This window comes from Pongo abelii, chromosome 5, assembly GCF_028885655.2.
Source record: "Pongo abelii isolate AG06213 chromosome 5, NHGRI_mPonAbe1-v2.0_pri, whole genome shotgun sequence".
NCBI classification, from domain to species: domain Eukaryota; kingdom Metazoa; phylum Chordata; class Mammalia; order Primates; family Hominidae; genus Pongo; species Pongo abelii.
This window is the reverse complement of record NC_071990.2, coordinates 132220063-132235867: the sequence shown is the minus strand read 5'-3', so window position 1 is coordinate 132235867 and position 15805 is coordinate 132220063. Positions and strand designations below refer to the sequence as shown.

Sequence of the window (15805 nt, the reverse complement as noted above, 5' to 3'; positions counted from 1 at the left end):
CTTCACAGCTCCCAGAGTAATGTCTGTTGCTCTCTTATCACACATTGAACTCATGGCTTTTCTGGGGAAATTGGGAAGAGAAAACTCCCAGCAGCTATGGAGGAAAGAAAAAAATTTGGTCAAAATTTATTGTTAGTGGAAAAAGTTCAGTCTTAGCACCATCACGATAAAAATACACTGATTTTTTTCCCCTATGTTTTCTTCTAGGATTTAAGTGATACCTGCCTTTCAATTTTATCTTCTTATCTGTCTAAAATCTTCAGATATTGATAGTATCAGAATCTTTGAAGACCTTTGTAAAATCCAAGTCTTTTTAAATGTGAATCTATACAAACTAATGCTTTCAATGTAAGAAATCAGAATTAAACACAACTGGATATAGGAAAATACTTGGTAGAGACCCTGGCTCTTTGTCTTGGCATTACCAGGCCCTTGATAGACTGTGAGCCCTGGTGCAGAGCTCTTCATTAAGTCTGTGTTCCCAGGGTCTGCTGTTATTATGTTCATGGGTCAGTCAGTGTTTCTTGTATTGAACTAATCCAGAGCTTGGTAGATGATGTAACATGATAATGTTGATTCTTAAGGAAATTGTTCTATAGTTTATAGTTATAAAGATATAATGCTAGCTGATTTTGAAAATTACTTGTGTATTAATGAGGAATTCTACTGTGTATGTAAAACTTCACTTTTCAAGAAAAAATATGGGAAGTAATAGTACATATATATAAGTTAGCTGTCTTATGTAACCAATCACCTTAAAACTCAATGGCTTATAATAATCATATACTGTTGTAGCTTACATGCCTGTGGGTATGCCTGGGCTTGGCTAGAGAATCTTATCTGAGGTAGCTCTACCTCATGCTTACCTTCCTCCTACTGGGAATATAGGCTAACCCTGGCATGCTCTTTCTTGGTGACAACAGAAGCTCAAGTGAAAAACAAGTAAAAGCATGTAAGAGCTTTCATATACTTATTAACAAGTTACATGACTGAACTTAGGGTCAAGGAGTTGGGAAATACACAGTTTTCTGGGGATAATTGCATTCTTATGACAAAGGGTGTAACTATAAGGGGAAATGAAGAATTGAAGCCATTAATGTAATCTACCACATTATATTTTAAAGGCTATAGAGATGAAATATAGATGAACTAATTACCATTACACATCTGAAAAGACTTTCCGCTTTCATTATTATCCTATAAAGAAGTGTTATTTAAAGCAGATAATTTCATTAAAAGTTAACTGTTTAGTCTTGGTCACCAAATACACATTTAATTAGTCCAATGGTTCATTTAGTCTTTGCCCTTCAATAATAGGGTAATTGAAATCTGACCCAAATATTTTCAGAATAAATGTATACCATGTATTTTGTTTGACTGTTTAGTTCTATAGATAAGGTCTTAAAGAGAGTGCACTCTATATTAATGTGTCAGGCTTATAACTTCCTGCATTGTTTACTTTCTATTTTTTCCAGTGTCACAAAAACATTTACCCTCTAGTAAGCAAAGAAAGAAAAATAAATAATTTAGAAGTCATACCTGTCATTTCAAGTATAGATCAGGTTGTCCGTCATAGTCAAAGTAGTGAATAGCTTGAAATAATGATTTCTTATGAGCAGGTTATTACTTTTCGCCATCTCAAGAACTCAATTAATTCAGCAACTAAAATAAAATATAGGCAGATGTTGGGTTTCTAAAACCAGCAGCTTGACACATAGATGAATAGTTTTCTTATATTTTACAGGAAAAAAATAAAAATGAACTATTGCTATATTCTCATACAGATTTTTTTTTAAATAAAAAATTCAAATCAGTTTGAAGATACATGGCATTATATTCTGGAAAGATGATTTAATGTGAAATATATTAATACAAGTTTTATCTGGGTAAAACTTGGGAAGAGAAAACACCCAGCAGTTGTGAGAAAATAAAATCTATGGCTTTTGTAAATGTCTTTGGAGATAGCTGATAAATTTCAAGTTTCAGGGGAACATAGGAATGAATGTGGTAGGTGAGTGTGAAACAGGGAGGGCCCTAGAATCTGGAGAGGGGCATCTGGGGTGACAGTTCAAGAGAAATGGCAAAGCAGGGGTGGTATTCTTTGTCTTGGGCCTCTTTTTTTTATGGACCTCTTTTCTACCATTTTCCCATCTCCAACCCTATCATTTCCTTTTCTGCTTGAGCACCTGGTACCTTCATGTTGCTCATACTCACCTTCATTGCAACTAGTGGCGTACTGATAAGTATTTAACAACTAGCTATCTTAAAAAAAAAAGCTCCTTGGTTTGTGGCATTTGCCATTTCCTGTGGTGTCAATATTTCCACCAAGTCTGACTTCAAGCTACCAGTCTGTCAATAGAATGCAGAGTTGGGAAGAGAGTCACACCACTGACTCTGTGAGCCAACTCCAACATGTTGCTGCTTAAAACCCACCCCCTTAAATGTAAAGGCTACACTGGCTCACATAGAGAGTTAGACATAGAGACTTTAAAAATGCCAGATTTGTGTCATGTCTGGGGGCTGGTGTACAACATTTGTTGTAATCTAAGATTTCCAGTGACCAAAATCAAGGCACGAATTTTCCACTTCCCCTCTCACCTTTGATTTGTTTTTCAAGACATGGATACAACTTCAGTTTCTCTTGATAAAGACCTCAAAATTAAAAAGCAGTTTCCCTCTGTATCATCAGAGCTGCCACATTCTCACTCTTCCCTGAAGAGATTCGATGACATGTAAATTGTGATTTTCCATTTTTAATTTTAATGCCCTCATTGAAATTAAGTCAATGGAGAAGGGTCACCATCTCATTGAGCTCCCACAGCAATGTCATGAGCTCCTGGAATGGACTGCAAGCCAGGATGGTGACAGGCCCACTAGAGTGCACCAGCTCAGGTGAAGGCTGGCAGGTGTCCCAATTCATATTTTAGCAGAGGCAGCTGACTTTTTTTTTTTTTAAAGAAAAGGCAAAATGAAGCTGAAAATAGTATGTGAGTTTGTAGCAATGGCAAATCTCATAATGAAATTTAAATAGGCTTTTAGTGTCTGTGGATTTGAGAAAATGCATCTTTTCTTTTTGCTCCTTTGCTCCATATCCAGGCCTTTATGCTTCGTGACAACCTACTGCTTATGGATTGGGCTGCTGACCTGCTCCTGTAATGAGCTGAGGAAAAGGGTAACTGTGGGATTGGGCTGGAGTTTTTTCTGTACTGATTTCATCCTTAAGACATCAGCAGTTTGATGCATGAGTATTTCTGTCTTATAAAAACAACAATGGCAACATCATTTACTGAGCTCCTATCATGTGCTAGCATTGTTCTAAATTCTTCAAATGCGTAATCTGATTTAATTAATCTTAATAGGGGGAGGCAAGGGGAAAAGGGGTGAATGTCTTTCAGAAGGACATCTAATATATTTTCAGGCAAATTTTTTCTATTGGCAGAGGCAAACTGTGATTCTAAGTATGACACAGAGTCCTGAGATGCAATGAAGACAATCTCCATCAATTCTATAAATTCAAAAATCCATGAATAATTTATTTCCTTGTTGTTTCCCACATGCTCATTATCTCATTTTCTGCCCATGATGGAAAGGGGCATGCTCTGAATCAGCTGCTATAACAAACGTCTGAGATGTAACTGAACTACAGGAGCAGGATGTTTGTCTGAAGGTTTATGGAGTAGGGATCTAAAAAGCTCATTCCGATTCAAAAGGAACCAAGAAAACAGGATTGATGCTCATTCATACATTCAGTAAGGTAGAAGCCATGATATGTCTGCAAGTGAGGTGGTATGAATCACTATCCACAAACCAGGGTGTGCAAGATATTGCCATTTCTTGATCTTCATTTAATAATCCACATCAGAGACCTCATACCCCCATCCTATCAGTATTGGGCCTGCCTCTTCTCCCAGAGTCATATCAGAATTCATGGAGTTCTGATGAACTGGAGGAATTCTAATTCTGCTGACATTTTCTTTATTGAGGCCCTTAGTCATCCCCCAGTTCTGGCTCTGGGCTTCTACACAAGAGGCATGGAAATTGTTTCTGAGGCTGGGACCACTGCTGCCTAAAACTCACCATTTCTGGGTGCACCCTGTAGCATCCACTCTAAGTTCTTGCCACTTCCATGAGTGGCGAGAGACAGGGTGGGCATAGGTCCTGCTAGTCACCGTATCTGCTGACTTTCACTCCTTCCTCCTTCTCTTGCCCTCTCTGTCCTCTTCTCCCTTCTTTTTTTTTTTCTTTTTGCCCTCATGCTTCATTTCCCCTTTGCTTCCAGGACTCCTGGGAAGCATAATATTTTTAATGGCTGAAACATTCGGAAAACCATGGTTGCCTTTGCAAATGACGTCTGCTTTGGGGCCTGTATATATATACCTGCCCCTCTGCCCTGCAAAGGGGGCCAAAGTGAAATACATGGAGAAAACCACACTCTATTATGAAAATGATCCTGCTGGGATATTTATTAGAGTGGGCTACAGACAATGTTTATAGATTCCGTTTTTATCTCAAAAAAAAAAAAGACTCTTCTGCTCACCCCATGGGGCACCCCCCTGTTTCCTCCAGCTGACACAATACACTGGAGTCTCCAGGAGGTGTCAGTCCTCATTGATGAGAAAAGCGGAGACCTCTTGGTCCACAGAAACCTCAGTCTCCAACAGCTCTCACCCATGACTGACAGTGACTGACAGGCTGGGCATCAAACTCTCTAGTAGAAGAATCCCACCTATGCGAACCAGGATGGGGAAGGACAAGGGAGGAGGCTGGGAGCAGAGGCAGCTGGTCCCCCCATTGGACCTCTGTCTCAGTTTCTCATCCTGCCACACAGCACAGTGGGTGCAGGAGCAGGGAAATGGCCGCAGCATGGAATTGGGGAGGGGAAGGTGGGTAGGTAGCGGGGAGAGATGTTGTTTTTCCAGGGTCTATCCTTTTTATTTATTTATTTATTTATTTATTCATTTATTTTAGAGACAGTCTCACTCTATCACCCATGCTGGAGTGCAGTGAAACAATCTCGGCTCACTGCAACCTCCGCCTCCCGGGTTCAAGCAATTCTCCTGCCTCAGACTCCCCAGTGGCTGGGATTATGAGCACGTGCCACCACACCCAGCTAATTTTTGTATTTTTAGTAGAGACGGAGTTTCTCCATGTTGGCCAGGCTGGTCTCGAACTCCTGACCTCAGGTGATCCACACACCTTGGCCTCCCAAAGTGCTGGGATTACAGGAGTGAGCTACTGTGCCCTGCCCTTTTCTTTGTTTTAGATTCGGTGGTGAAAGAAACAGGAAAAAAAGGGAGACAAACACTATCTCACTGCTGCTTTTCACTCCCCATTAGTCCAACTTCCACCCATTTTTTCTCCCGATTTTTTTTTTTTTTTTTTTTTGAGACGGAGTCTTGCTCTGTTGCCCAGGCTGGAGTGCAGTGGTGTGATCTCGGCTCACTGCGAGCTCCACCTCCCAGGTTCACACCATTCTCCTGCCTCAGCCTCCCAAGTAGCTGGGACTACAGGCACCCGCCACCACGCCCGGCTAATTTTTTGTACTTTTAGTAGAGACGGGGTTTCACTGTGTTAGCCAGGATGGTCTCAATCTCCTGACCTTGTGATCCAGCAGCCTCGGCCTCCCAATGTGCTGGGATTACAGGCGTGAGCCACCGCACTCGGCCTTTTCTTCGAATTTCTATTAAAATTCCTCATCATGCTCCATCCCCAGGCTGAATTTTGACTCCAGCTCCAGCCCCCTGTGGCACTGTGTGAGGTTCTCACTGTCTTTTGCTCTATTTGCAGCTCCTCATATCTTTTTCTAGACCCCTCAATCCCCAGTCGACTTCTCTGTGCGAGGTCCAAGGGTCAGTGTCAGTGTAAGCGATGAGAGCGGAGAATGTGAGAGTCCTAAATGTGGGCCTGCAGTAAAGGGAGATGTGTTCCCATCACTCCATGAGAAACTCTGAAGGAAGATTCCTTGGGAGCACTGGCACACTTGGAGATATTGTGCTGTTGGAGAGTAAGTAGATGTTGGGGCCAACCTGGAAAGCCTAACCTCCCTCCTAGTATAAATTTTCTCAAAGAAGGTTGTATCAGAGTCCAAGACTTTCAGATGGTGTTAGAAAATGACATATTCTCAGATTTGGGATTTCCAGAGTAGAATGTTATTTTATCACTTGGCTATTGCTGTGCAACGAGCCATTCCAAAACTCGGTGGATTAGAACAATAAATGTTTATAACATCAACTTGGCCTTAGCTTGACTAGATTCTATCATGCAACTATAAATAGTTTGTAGATCAGCTGGGGACTAGGATGGCTTCACTCACATGTCAGCTGGTCAGCTGCAGCCAAGGTGGGGGTGTGGTGGGGAGAACTGAGTCACTTCTCTCGATCTTCAGCAGAGGTTTCATGGAGGTGGCAGGTTTCCAAGAAATAGAGGAACCACAAGCACCTCATGAAGCCTAGGCACAGTGTTACTTTTGCCACATTCTTTTGGCCAAAGTTAGACACAAGATGGCTCAGATTCAAGAACTGGGAAAACAGACCAAACCTCTTGATGAGAGGAGTTACAGAGGCACATGGTAAAAGGCATGGATCCAGAGAGGCCATTCACGGGGCCATCCATGCCATCAGTCTTCCATGGCATGATTCCATAATTCCCCAGAAGTACTAGACCAGCTCTCAAATAAATAGAGAAGTGGTTGAAATTAATATTTCTATCCTCCCATTTCCCATGTCTGTGATTCTTCTCTTAGTCCTTCAAAAAGTGACTACTTTATAAATCATTAAGGAGAGTCTAGCTCTCTAAGATCTGTTAAAGTAGTTCCTGTTTTTCTTTTTGCAGGAAGATTATATTGAATAGAGTGTTCCTAATGTCTGTAGTGATGGAATTCCAGACACACAAGTTTGTGGTAAGAAGGTGAATTCAGAGGGTAGCAAATACATTTCAACAATTTTCAAATCATGCTAGTTACTTGTAAGACTAACCCAGTTTCACGCCATATTGGATTCATTAGTTAATTTATACACTTATTCATTCAGTTTTTCATTCTCTTATCTTTTCCTCTAAGATGTTGGAGCTCCTACTAAATGTCATGTATACTAGGTTTATTGTTTAGTTAAAAGAAACATAAACCAACTCAAACTGGCTTAAGTTTAGAAGAGCACATTTCATCAGAATGTCCCTCAGAAGCCAAGGGCAGAAATATGGCAGGCCTCAGGAAAGATCAAAACAGGGAACTGGAATGCTGATGGAAACTTGAGCTCTTCATCTCTTGCCTTGATATCTTTTTTTCAGATCAGCTTTGTCTGTCTTCCTGTAGATCTACTGTGCATGAGTCCAAATTTGAGGTGCAGGAAACACAGGAGTCAACCAAACAGGCCAAGTCCCTGCTTTCATGGAGACTACATTCTTTGTTTTTTTCTTCAACTTTTATTTTAAGTTCCAGGGTACATGTGCAGGGTGTGCAGGTTTGTTACATAGTAAACCTGTGCCATGGTGATTTGCTGCACAGATCGTCCCATCACCTAGGTATTAAGCCCAGCATCCATTAGCTATTATTCCTGATGCTGTCCCTCCTCCCGACTTCCTCCTGACAGGCTCCAGTGTGTGTTGTTCCCCTCTATGTGTCCATGTGTTCTCATCGTTCAGCTCCCACTTATAAGCGAGAACATGCGGTGTTTGGTTTTCTGTTCCTACGTTAGTTTGCTGAGTAAAACGACTTTCAGGTCCATCCATGTCCCTACAAAGGACATGATTTCATTCCTTTTTATGGCTGCATAGTGTTCCACGTACCTCATTTTCTTCATCCAGTCTATCATTGATGGACATTTGGGTTGACACCATGTCTTTGCTATTGTGAATAGTGCTGCAATGAACATATGCATGCATGTATTTTCATAATAGAATGATTTATATTCCTTTGGGTCAATACCCAGTAATGGGATTTCTGAGTCAAATTGTATTTCTGATTCTAGATCATTGAGGAATTGCCACGCTGTCTTCTACAATGGTTAAACTAGTTTATACTCTCACCAACAGTGTAAAAGCATTTCTTTTTTCTCTGCAACTTCATCAGCATCTGTTATTTCTTGACTTTTTAATAAGTGCCATTCTGACTAGCATGAGATGGTGTCTCATTGTGGTTTTGATTTGCATTTCCCTAATGATCAGTGATGCTGAGCTTTTTTTCATGTGTCGTGTTTTTTGGCCACATGAATGTCTTCTTTTGAGAAATGTCTGTTCATGTAGTTTGCCCACTTTTTAATGGTTTAATGGGGTTGTTTTCTCTTGTATTTTTTTTAAGTTCCTTGTGGACTCTGGTTATTAGACCTTTGTCAGATTCATAGATTGCAAAAATGTTTTCCCATTCTGTAGGTTGTCTGTTCACTCACTCTGGTGACAGTTTCTTTTGTTGTGCAGAAACTCTTTAATTAGATCTCGTTTGGAAGACTACATTCTTATGGTGAGATCAGGGGAACAAAAAGAAAAAAAGTACAAAATAATATAAAGTCAGATAGAAATAAGGTGGTAAAAGATGTTCAGTCATAAGATGTAGAATTTTGATAGGATTTCAAGGAATGTGTCAATGAGATGACCTTTCAGCAGGCTTGAATGAGATAGGAGAGTGGAGAAAAAGAAGGTTTTTCTCTCATTATCCCCAAACTTCCAAGGAATGAATGCTGTTGGCCCAACTTAGATCAGTGCCCAGTACTGCGAGGAGGCTGGGGCTGGGGGTAATGATCAGAGTCTTGTGGTACCAGCATGGCTAAACCCATGTGGCTTGGTAGGAAGCCAGTTTCCAGAAACAGGAAGTCTATTAGTTTCCTAGAGCTGCTGTAACAAATTACTACAAATTTGGTGTCTTAAAACAACAGACAGCATAAATTTACCCTCTTACAGTTCTGGAGGCCAGAAGTCCAAGGTGCTAACAGAGCCATGTTCCCTTGAAAGTCCCTAGGAGAGAATCCTTTCTTGCCTCTTTCAGCTTCTGGTGGCTCCTGGTGTTCCTTGGCTTGTGGCACCATCGCTCCAATCTCCTCGTCTGTCTTCACATGGACGTCTCCTCTGTGTGTCTTTCTGTTTGTCCTTTTCTGTCTCTTATATGGACACTGTCATTAGACTTAAGGCCCACCCTAAACCAGTATGATCTCACCTCAATCCTTACCTTAACTATATCTGTAAAGACTCCTGTTTTCAAATAAGGCCACATTCTGAGGCTCAGGGAGTATACGAATTTTGGGTGACACTATTCAACCCCCTAGAGTTGGGGAGAGTGGCTGTTGGTCCAGGGCTGAGAGAATGCCTGAGAAAATGTCCCGTGCCTGTGCACAGTACTGGGTAAAGAGTACGTAGGTTCCTGCCCTAAGGTGCTCACAGCCTAGAAGTGAAGATATGTTGGTAAATTCTGGTAGAACAGTGATAAAAGTAGTAGTAGATTGTATAACACTATGGAAACCCAGACAGAAGTATGGTGTAACTCTACCTAGGAGTGCTAGGGAAAGCTACCCCAACATCAGGACCTGGAATTATCTTAGGTAAAGAGTAGAAATACAGCTGGTGGTTGCTGGAATTCAGACTTGAAATAGGTATTAGGAAAAGAAAAATGGTTTCTATAGCTCACAAAATTCCTATCCCTCTTTTTAAAGGGGGAGAAAGGCCGAGAAACTGGAGCACATGTTGTAGAATCAGCATGGATTTGAAACCTTGAATATTGCTAGGTGAGCTTTTGGCAGAGAAGTGCCTTGCCCCATAGATTTGTGGTTGTTTCCATGATGTTCCTTCTCAGCCAATTGTCCCTTCCCCATTCCCCTATTAACCTACTTCATTTAGTGCAGCTGTTGTTAAACAGCAAGAGCTAAAGTGACTGATAGGGAATGTATTAATATTCTTAGAGTCATGCTGAGAGGCCTTTAACATGGTGGCTAGTAGTCAGGTCTTCCATATACCAGAATCATCTCTACTGACGCAGGGATATAAAAGGCTTTTTTGCTTCCTGCTAGGTCTGTTTCTCACGGAGGGTAATGAGGTTCAAAAAATGCCAAGCTAGATGCTTTGTGCAATTTTGTATAGCTCAATCCATTTGCCCACAGCATGCAAAGGTCTCAGATTTTAAGAGAAATTGGAGACCTGCTCTGAATCTGAAGCACTGAGCTGCTTGTTTGAAATATTTTCTATTCCCTCGTTTCATTTGCTATCAGAAGGAATTAACCTGAATAATATTATTGTTAATATGAGTGTCTGTAGACACAGTACTTCCGTTTATTTATTGCTAGGTATTCGGGTCTTTAGTCCCAGTCTCTGGATAAATTTTTCTTAATTATTTTCTTAGCTTTATTGACAATAGTATTTGCATGAAGAAATTTACTTATTTGAGATATACGGTGAGTTGATGTGACTTCACTACAAAATGAAAGAGATTGTCAAGGAAGAAATTTGTTTCAAGAAAATCAGTGAGACTGGCTGCTTGATTTGAGAAAAAAGAAAGAATTAGCACAGGTACATTTAAGAGAATTCACATAATTACAAAGTAGTTTTAATGTGGTGTTTAAATATAAACTTTGTTTAGACAATTGAAGTAAACAAGACCAATGAAGACACAGTGTAAATTAAAAGACAGATCATTCCTTTTGTATTTTTTTTTCCTTTTAGTCTTTATTGTATTTGGTATTATCTGTTGTATCCATAATCAAAAGCAAACTCATATGTTTTTCATTTGAAAACTCATATGTTTTTCATTTGAAATAAATTGTTATGCATCTTTATATTAAACACTGAGGGTTTGGAGAGAGAGATTCCTGGGATTCCCAGTTTTCCAGATCCCAAGCTCTGGATCCAATTCTGGATGCCTGCCTTCCTACCTCAGGGAAGGGCTGCCCTGGCAGAAACCAGAAACCAGAAACCAGAAATGAGAATGACTAGGAAGAAATTATTGTGAGGCTTTTCGAAGGCTTAGGGATGCTTTGGCATATCCCTCCAAATTTTCCCCAACCATTGATCAATGTCTGAAATGAGCTGTTTCAGGATAACACCCACGGAGGGGTAGCTATTTAAGCAGTGACTATGGTTTTTTTCTTGAAAGTGATGTGAGGATTATAGAACAGTTTGCAGAGTCAGGCAGAGTACCTGATGGCTCTGAGGGTTTGGAGAAATTTGGGGAAACCCGCAGAAGGACCCTTTTGTAGTTGGAGTTGTGTTTATAGCGTGGGCATTGTACTGGCTCACTGGGCTTCAGTCCTGGCTCTGGGCTGTTCTAGCTGTGTCCTTCTGTAAGCCATTTATCTTGTCTATTTTTTCTGCTCTCGAGGGGGGGTTTCAGTCTCACTGTGATCGTGAAATGCAGTGTCAGAGAACCTGGGATGTAGCAAGCTCAGCATAAATGAATATTCCCCTCTCTTTCCCAATTTCCGCTGAGCCAGCCCACCTTCTTTTCAGGAGGCCAGTTTCACACCTTGCCACCATCTAATGGTTTTCTTTGTTTTATTTATTGCACATGTCAAGAGTGAAGATAGCTTCATTTTTCCCATCAGTGTGAGAGAGACACCACCCTGTCGCCTCTATTACTTCCACACAGCCCAGTCACCAACTCTATTGTTTTGACTCTAGTTCCCTCCTGGGTTCTGGTTCTATACCTCCAAGGACTTGCTGGGCATTTCCACTTGGATGCCCATCTCATCAAATTCATCATCTGTTTAATCTCAAACTGGATTTACCACTTTATCCCCAGAGCTGATTTTCCCTCCTATTTTCGTGTGTGTCAATTCCATCGTTCTTCTGGCCATCCAAAAGGGATGATTAGAATTATCTTTGATGCCTCCTTCTCCTTTGAATCTTTTATATTAGACCCTGAGTGCCATTGATTTTTCTTCTCCTTCATGCTCTTTGTACTTGTTATTTCCTTTTTTGTCTTTTCTTTCATTCATTATTTACTCATCAAATACATTTATGCAGCACCTTGCAGGTGCCACTGCAACAAGGCTAACTGAATTCTTATCTCAATTTTATACATTTATTATAATTTGTAACTGGGTACGGAAGTTGGACTCTGGAGCCAGAGCATCTGGATTCAAATCCTGACTTTGCAAATTTCTATCTGTAGGACTTTGACTACTTAACCACTTTGGCCACAGATTTCTCATCTGCAAAGTAGCAATCATAGTAGTTTACCTCATAGGGTTGTTAGTAGGATTAAGTGAGTTAATGCATGTTAGGAACTTAGAGTAGCTTCTGGCACACAACAAGCATAACATAGATGACAGATATTAATGAACTGGCTTCCCTCTCTTCCTTCTCCCATTCTCTGTAGCTAATCCTTCATCTGATTTTCTGGATTTGCCTTAAACAAAGCTCTCATCCTATCAGTTTATAGTTTAGTGAGTGCTCATTCCCTATAGAAGAAGATCATTTCCTTTGCCCGACTTTCAAGAGCCTGTGTATCTTTGGCCCTAACCTTACTTCCTGCTATTCACAAACCTCTCCTCCTGTTGTTGAGAACTTGTGTTCACCATGAGAGCAGCACCTCAAGTTTGCATGGTCCTTTCCAGTGTTCATGGGTTTCTTATGTGTCCCTTCACCATCCTCCACTAGCTCTTTTCTAGAACACCTCCCTGTCCCTTAAAATGTGTGTATCCTAAGGCTTCCTATCTTTTCAGTCTTACCTTTAGAAGAGATTCTTCTCAGAACAGTCTGGGCCTGAGGGATACAGAGGAATTCTTACTAGCATTCATTTAGTTCTCTCTATTTACTATAGCATACTGTGCCTACTTCAGTATTTGGCAGTCTTCTCTACCACGTTTTGGCTCCACATCATCTAGGATAGGTATTGGCAAACTTTGTCTCTAAAGGGTCAGATAGTCAATGTTTTTTGGACTTTTGGGCCATAAGGTGTCTGTCTGTCCTGTCAACTAGTTAGTTCTGCCACTGAAACATAGAAGCATCCGTGGCAGTACATAACCACCTGAGTGTGACCATCTTTCCATAAAGCTTTGCTTAGAAACACAAGTGGCAGGCCAGGTTTGGCCTCTGGGCTGTAGTCGCTGACCTTTGACCTAGGAAGTGTCTGTTCATAAACTGAGATGTTAAAGAAAATGCTATTGATGTAGTGATTTTGAATGTGAGAAGGTTGGATTCTAATGGGTCTGTGAACCTCTCCACATGTGGGCAGAAGAGGTTCACCTACTGCTTATAAAATGCAGCCAATGCACTTGAAAAAAAACACAAAATGCTTGCTCTATCACCATCCCTGCTCTTTGCAGAAATCCTGTCTCAACTCCTGATAGTGTAGAAAGATGGGAGGTGGGGGAGGGGTGGTTGCCAGGAGGAAAGTCTCATTGCCATGGAAACAGCTTTCTGCATTCCTGCATTGGTCTGTGAACACCAGGTGGTTCACAAACAACCAAGAAGCCTGTGCCTTACATTGTAAAGAGAAAACTGCTTTTGACAACATTCAGAAAAATGCATATGCCTTGGCCACAGGCCCATGGGTTTCCGAATGATTTCTCATGTACCTGAACATCACTGTTTTCTGAACAGCCTTGGGGAATATTTTTTCTTTAACTGATTAAGCACAGAAAACAACAGTGATTGAAATTTTAGATATTCTTTCTTTCCTTTCAGACTGTACGTTAATACTAAAAAAGCGTGGCTAATCAGATTTACCATTTCTTCACACTTTATTACTTCAACAAATGAGACAGGGAAACCTTCCTAATATCCAAAGCATTCCAGGGTTTCATAAAACCGTTTACAAGATTTATTATTATTATTTTCTCCCCAGAGTTTCTTGCTTAATTTCAAATAGTAAACATCCCAATTTTGATCTTCTAAATGTAAAATGACTCTTCCTAATTATCCCTCCCCCTTTATGCTGTGTGACAAATTGCAGATCAAATTTTTTGAGGTATAGCATGTAATAATTACTTTCTATAATTAATTTAATTATCAAACTATAAGCTTTTGTTTTCCTGCAAGGAGACACAGCTGGGGACTAAAAAAATTAGAGGCTAATGCTAGGTACTGGGAAATAGTGCCCAGATTAGAGGAAGTCCTCTCCAAGTATAGCCATGTGACATATAATGATGTTTTGGTCAATGCTGGATTGCATCTATGACCCATAATAAGATTATACCATAATTTTACAGTACCTTTTCTATGTTTAGATATGTTTAGAGACATAAATACTTACCATTGTCTTCCAATTCCCTACAGTATTCAGTACAATAACATGCTGTAAAGGTTTGTAGCCTAGGTAGAAGCAATAGGCTATGCCATCTAGCCTAGGTGCGTAGTAGGCTGAACCAGCTAGGTTTGTGTAAGTACACTCTATGATGTTCATTTCATGTGCATCCGTGTGAAGAGACCACCAAACAGGCTTTGTGTGAGCAATAAAGCTTTTAATCACCTGGGTGCAGGCGGGCTGAGTCTGAAAGAGAGTCAGTGAAGGGAGATAAAGGTGGGACCGTTTTATAGGATTTGGGTAGATAAAGGAAAATTAAAATCAAAGGGGATTTGTTCTCTGGCAGGCAGGAGTGAGGGTCGCAAGATGCTCGGTGGGGGAGATTTTTGAGTCAGGATGAGCCAGGAAAAGGACTTTCACAAGGTAATGTCATCACTTAAGGCAAGGACCAGCCATTTTCACTTCTTTTGTGGTGGAATGTCATCAGTTAAGGTGGGGCAGGGCATTTTCACTTCTTTTGTGATTCTTCAGTTACTTCAGGCCATCTGGGCGTATACATGCAAGTCACCGGGGATGCGATGGCTTGGCTTGGGCTCAGAGGCCTGACAGTTCACACCGCAACTAAATCACCTAATAACCATTTCCTCGTCTTTAAATGATGCATGACTATACAAGGATGGTCATTTTTGGCTAGAAATATTATTGAAATTAAATTCTACTTGGAGACATCAGTTATTAGAAGAAGGCTAAATGCTCAGAGAAATATAAAAAATGTGTGTTGCCTCCATTTGACAACACCACTGACTATACATGTATTTTGGATTGTTTTTCCAGCAGCATCAATATTTTGATTCTTTTTTTATGTTCTGACTACATAATTTTCAGATATGACTTGCTAAGGTTGGGAGTCTAGAGGGGTGTTAGCAAATGTTGATCACATTCTGAGAAATCACAATACATTGCTTGACTTGAAGCTCGTGGGCCCATGTGTAACTGAACATATGTCCTGGTGCCTTTATACACCCCTCTTTCCATTGTAGTAGTATCCTCAGGGTTTCAAGATGCTCTTTATATCCCACTTTCATGACTTCTGCTGTATCTGAATATCACTAGTTTTGTGGGTTGAATTGTGCCCTCCCAAAAGATATGCTGAAGTCCTAATCCTCAGTATGTGTGAATGTGACCTTGCTTGGAAACGGTCTTTGCAAGTATATTCACGTGAAGATGAGGTAGCACAAGGTAGGAGTGAACTCTAGGCCAATGACCAATGTCCCTACAAGAAGATGGAAATATGGACAAATATGGGCACAGATACACAGAGAGAAGGATGTTATGTGAAGACTCAGACACACACACGCACACACACACACACACACACACACGAAGGACACGTGAAGATGGAGATAGAGACTGAAGTGATGCATCTATAGTCCAAGGAATGTGAAGGGTTCTGGCAACCACCAGAAACTAGGAAGAGGTAAAGAAAAATCCTCCTCTAGATCCTCCAGGAGGGGCATGGCCCTACTGACAACTCAGTTTCAGATTTCTGATATCTAGATGGTGAAATAATAAATTTCTGTTGTTTTCCAGCCATCCAGTTTGTGGTATTTTGTTACAGCATCCCAAGGAAAATACTATGACATG

General features: G+C 40.7%; 1 long non-coding RNA gene across 2 annotated transcripts in view; it reads left to right on the top strand.

The window, feature by feature from the left end:
* The window catches only part of LOC129060065 (uncharacterized), a 119639-nt gene that overhangs the window by 91062 nt on the left and 12772 nt on the right, over nucleotides 1–15805 (top strand). For both annotated transcript variants that reach the window (XR_008526433.1, XR_008526431.1), the window contains 3 exons: nucleotides 3097–3172; nucleotides 5788–6004; nucleotides 6832–6898. This is a non-coding gene — a long non-coding RNA (uncharacterized LOC129060065). The remainder of the gene's footprint in view (nucleotides 1–3096; nucleotides 3173–5787; nucleotides 6005–6831; nucleotides 6899–15805) is intronic.